Consider the following 6,000-nt stretch of genomic DNA (forward strand, 5'->3'; position numbering starts at 1 on the left):
AAGTTCATAATTCTATTAAAGTTCGTAGTTTCTTCCATAAGCACTTTAGAGTTCCAAACTTTTCGGCACATAGTCCTAAATTAAATTTCCTTTCGAATGAGCCCAAACACAGGGGGGGTTCTGGTGAATTTTTCTCTCTGCACAGCCCCCCCCCAATTTGGTGTTATTCGCAAATTTAGAAATTGTGTTTTAGATTCCAAAGTCTAAATCGTTAATATAAATTGTGAATAACAGTGGTCCTAGCACTGATCCTTGTGGAATACCACTACCCACCTTCTGCCACTGTGAATAGCTACCCTTTACCCCTACTCTCTGCTTTCTGTCTTAAAGCCAGCTAGCTATCCATTCTGCTACTTGTTCCCTGACTCCGCATTCTCTGACCTTGTTCATCAATCTATTATGGGGTACCTTATCGAAATCCTTTTGAAAATCTAGATAAATTACTACTCCCGCATTACCATTGTCTACTCTCTCTGTTACCTCTTCAAAAATTCAATGAGGTTGGTCAAGCAAGACTTTCGCTTTTGAAATCCATGCTGACTATTCATTACTATATTTTTGGTTTCTAGATGGTCTTCTATTTTGTCCTTTATTAGGGATTCCATTATGTTTCCTACTACTTAAGCTGACTGGTCTATAATTCCCTGGACAAATTCTAATCCTCGTCTTAAATATCGGTATTACGTTAGCTATCCACCAGTCCTCTGGCACTGCATCTTTTTCTGATGAATTATTAAATATGTGAAGTAATGCCTTTGCTATCTCTTCCCTAGATTCTTTTCAAATGCGTGGATGCAATCCATCCGGATAAGGGGCTAGACTTTCCACTTTTGTGCAGATTGCCCAAAAATGGGCATTATTTCCAGAGTGGATGGTAAATATGGGTTTTGAGATCACCGGATTATCGCCCATTTTCAAAACCCTAACTTTTCATTTTTTTAAATGGGCGTTACTGCGAATGATCTGAAATGGGCGTTAGCGTTGAATTTTTTTGACCTTCTGCCAGAAAGTGTCGCCGTCCATAGCAACGGCATGGTAATGCTCGTTTCTCGCGTTTCCAGAGGTCAGGGGTCATCATTACAATTGCAGAAGAGGAGACAGAGAGAGAGGGAGCAGAGAGGAACTGAAAGCATGTGTGGGTGTGGTGTGTGCTTGTTTGGCTGTTTTGGGAGGTAGGAGGAATATTTGTGACCAGCAGAAAGAATTCTGAGCAAAAATTAAGTTGTTCCCACTGAGATAATTACGGAAATTTGGTACTTACAATGGAAGGGATGGAGGAGGCGTCATTGCATGCTGTGGAGACTGATGCTGGCGAGAGCAGTGAGCTGGGAGAGGAACAATTGGGAGGACAAAAAAGAGCGAGGAGATTCTCGGACGAGGCAAATGCCTCCCTCATGCAGGAGGTCAAGTCACGCTGGGGTTAATTGACCCAGGGTGGGCGTGGGAAGCCCATCCCAAAGGCTTACCAGAAGATATGGGCCGACATAGCCGAGATGGTCTCGTCGGCGACCAACGAGGTGCATGAGGGCAACCAGTGCCGCAAGCACTGGAACGACCTTGTTGGATCTGCCAGAGTATTACATTTATTTACATGTACTTATATAATTTGATTTGTAAGTGTAATGAGTGATTAAAATCAGATTTGATGTCTTGCACTTATACCGGGAATGTTGTACTCAAAGCCTGCGTTCACGGCGTATGTCTTTAGGTAAAGAATGATAGGTTTCATAATAATCATGATTACATCAGTCGGTTATGTGTTGTATCAGTCTCTATGACAGTACCGAGCAATGATATCACGCAATGATCTCATGCCATTGTGCTGTTGTTACCTTTTACAGAAGAAGCTGTCCAAGAATAGGGCCGAGCAGAGGCGAACGGGTGAGGGGCCACCAGTCATCATCAACCTCACCGAGGAGCGGGTGGCCACGCAGGCAGCTGCAGAACCTGATGTGATGTCACATGGTTAAGTATACACCATTGCGTGATGTAAATTCAATAGATGTCACACCCACTCATATCCGACCAATAATATATGATAGATGATTGATAAAAGTATTCTCTAAATAATGATGGCCTCATGAGAATCATTGCAATGCAGAATTTGGTGATGGTCATGAAATGTGATGTCTATAATGATTTTGATAGCGGGGATGCTTTTGTCGTGCATATGCTGGAATCACATTGTGACCCGAGCACCCCCTTCTCCTCTAATAACCTCATTTGTGTTTTGCAGCTCAGCCAACAGCACGGCCCCAGGCAACACCACTGAGGCCAGAAGCTGGGGGCACGGGGCCGGACTCGCCGGACGATTGGACATCTGGTGCTGAGGAGCACCGATTCTTGCCCGTGGATCTGCTGGGTCCATTCTCCACGGATGACAGTGCGGACTTTCAGGAGCCTGCATCGCTAGGCTCCATAACACATTCCACTCCAAGGCCATCTAGTGCTCCTGCAGCCATTCCCACCTCCACCGTGGAGGAAGCAGGCTCGGAGCCCCACTTCTTAAAAAAGGAGGGAGAGGGAAAACAGGGAATTATAGACCGGTCAGCCTGACCTCAGTAGTGGGTAAAATGATGGAATCAATTATTAAGGATGTCATAGCAGCACATTTGGAAAGAGGTGACATGATAGGTCCAAGTCAGCATGAATTTGTGAAAGGGAAATCATGCTTGACAAATCTTCTGGAATTTTTTGAGGATGTTTCCAGTAGAGTGACAAGGGAGAACCAGTTGATGTGGTGTATTTGGACTTTCAGAAGGCTTTCGACAAGGTCCCACACAAGAGATTAATGTGCAAAGTTAAAGCACATGGGATTGGGGGTAGTGTGCTGACGTGGATTGAGAACTGGTTGGCAGACAGGAAGCAAAGAGTAGGAGTAAATGGATACTTTTCAGAATGGCAGGCAGTGACTAGTGGGGTACCACAAGGTTCTGTGCTGGGGCCCCAGCTGTTTACATTGTACATTAATGATTTAGACGAGGGGATTAAATGTGGTATCTCCAAATTTGCAGATGACACTAAGTTGGGTGGCAATGTGAGCTGCGAGGAGGATGCTATGAGGCTGCAAAGTGACTTGGATAGGTTAGGTGAGTGGGCAAATGCATGGCAGATGAAGTATAATGTGGATAAATGTGAGGTTATCCACTTTGGTGGTAAAAACAGAGAGACAGACTATTATCTGAATGGTGACAGATTAGGAAAAGGGGAGTTGCAACGAGACCTAGGTGTCATGGTACATCAGTCATTTAAGGTTGGCATGCAGGTACAGCAGGCGGTTAAGAAAGCAAATGGCATGTTGGCCTTCATAGCGAGGGGATTTGAGTACCGGGGCAGGGAGGTGTTGCTACAGTTGTACAGGACCTTGGTGAGGCCACACCTGGAGTATTGTGTACAGTTTTGGTCTCCTAACTTGAGGAAGGACATTCTTGCTATTGAGGGAGTGCAGCGAAGGTTCACCAGACTGATTCCCGGGATGGCGGGACTGACATATCAAGAAAGACTGGACCAACTGGGCTTGTATTCACTGGAGTTCAGAAGAATGAGAGGGAATCTCATAGAAACATTTTAAATTCTGACGGGGTTAGACAGGTTTGATGTAGGAGGAATGTTCCCAATGTTGGGGAATTCCAGAACCAGGGGTCACAGTCTAAGGATAAGGGGTAAGCCATTTAGGACCGAAATGAGGAAAAACTTCTTCACCCAGAGAGTGGTGAACCTGTGGAATTCTCTGCCACAGAAAGTTGTTGAGGCCAATTCACTAAATATATTCAAAAAGGAGTTAGATGTAGTCCTAACTACTAGGGGGATCAAGGGGTATGGCGAGAAAGCAGGAATGGGTACCGAAGTTGCATGTTCAGCCATGAAATCATTGAATGGCGGTGCAGGCTCGAAGGGCCGAATGGCCTACTCCTGCACCTATTTTCTATCTTTCTATGTTGCTCGGAACCTCACCACAGGGCATCCGAGGTGTCTCCAGGACCACGCCGACCAAGCAGAGATTGGTTAGACCAGTAGGTCTGCTCCACGAGCGGCAAATCTGAAAGGGGACATGGTAGTCTTGTCCAGGAGGAGTGTTGCATAGGTCAGCAGATCCTACAGGCAATGGGGGTCAAATCCCACCAGCTAGCCAGCATGTCCGCCACCATGATGGAATACATGCAGCGGATGGCGGAGGCCCTGGAGGTGATAGCCAGGAACACTGGTGGCAGAGGCCTTCCAGTGGTCCCGGAGCGTGGCACTGCAGCCCAAGGTGCCGGACCCCCATTGCTAATGACACATGACAGCCAGGAGGAAGATCTTGCTTCTGGTTCAGAGCACGTTCCCACCTCGGGACTGCCCTCTCCCGTATCCATCCAACCACCGGTTCTGCCATTATCCCCCCCAATGACGCAGCGCCTGAGGAGCTCCTCGGCCAGGCGGCGTGGAGTCAGGAGGGGATGGGGAAGGGGTAGAGGTGGGGAGAAGAAGGGAGGGGGGAAGGAAAGTGAGGTGCATGGCCGCAGGTGAAGGCTTGGTAATATTTCCATATTGTTGTAGCAATTTTGTTGCGGGGGGTGGGGGGGTGGCTACCTTGTTGGTTTGCATTTGTGTTCTGTGCTTCTGGAAATGTTGACCATTTGATTGATGTAAATGTGATAAATTTGTTGTGGGGTGGGGTGGGGTGTTTTTACAGTTATAATTATGATTTTACACAAATGTTCGGATTAAATGTTTTTTATTTAACATTAGCTTGTTGCGCATTGTCTCAGATAGCTGCACCGTTACACACTGGTAATTCCTGAACATGAAAGGGTATAATTAAACTTAACTTGAATCAACTTAAACTTTAACTGTCACCAAGGTGATGCACACCATTGATGTATGAGCTGCACACCCAGCGGTGTTGCAGCTTTGTAAATAACAACAACGTTCTTTCAAGCAAAGCGCTTAATTATGAGCTGCTGACATAAGAGTCTTGCAGCTATGTAGTCACCACGGGCCCTTTCCTGTGGTCTAGAGGGGGGTGGGGGCATGGTTTCAGCATCAGCCTGATTGTCTGGCCTGAGGTCAGCATCCACCTCCTCGTCCTCCTCTTCCTCTCTCTCCTGAAGAGGACCGTCAGTCCCTTTTGGCAATTCTTGTCCCCTCCTGATAGGCAAGTTGTGCAGCATGGAGCACACCACCACGAATTGAGCTATCTGCTCAGGGTGGTATTGGAGCTCATCTCCTGAATGGTCCAGGCATCTAAAGCGCTGCTTCAGCACTCCAATGGTTTTCTCAACGATATTACGAGTGGCTCTGTGGCTCTCATTGTATCGCTTCTCGGCTTCTGTGTGGGTGTTATGCAGGGGGGTCATCAGCCAGGTGGCGAGGCCATATTATTTGTCATCAAGCATCCAGCATTGACCTTGTGGCTGACTGGTAAACATGTCAGATACAGCGCTCTCACGCAGGATGTGAGCATCATGGATGTTGCCAGGAAATTTGACATTCACTGCCATAATTATTTGCTGGTGGTTGACAACGAGTTGCACATTCAGGGAGTGGAATCCTTTTTGGTTCCGAAAAGCCTCTGCATCCTGTAAAGATGCCCGCATCGTGATGTGCGTTCAGTCTATTGCTCCTTGGGGAAGTTAGCAATTCAGTAGAAACCTAGAGCCCTCTCACTCTGTGCCTCCTTGGTCATGGGGAAGCTGATAAAGTCCCTCCTGCGTGCGTACAGGGCTTCAGTGACCTGTCGAATGCAACAATGTGTGGCATGCTGAGATATAGCGCAAATATCGCCAGCTGAGGCCTGAAAAGAACCCAACGTGTAGAACGAAAGTGCCGTGGTGACCTTGACCTGATGGAAAGTGCGGTCCTGATGTTGCTGGCAGCCTGCAGATCTCCCCTGATGAGCTGGCATATCTCACTGATAACCTTTTTGTGGAAGCGCAGTCTCCTAAGGCAGGTGTTATCGGACAAGTTGAGGTAAGACCGCTTCTCCCTGTAAGTGCGGGGGGTGAAAGGTCTCATCCT

The sequence above is a fragment of the Pristiophorus japonicus genome, chromosome 6 (assembly GCF_044704955.1).
Source record: "Pristiophorus japonicus isolate sPriJap1 chromosome 6, sPriJap1.hap1, whole genome shotgun sequence".
Lineage (NCBI taxonomy): Eukaryota > Metazoa > Chordata > Chondrichthyes > Pristiophoridae > Pristiophorus > Pristiophorus japonicus.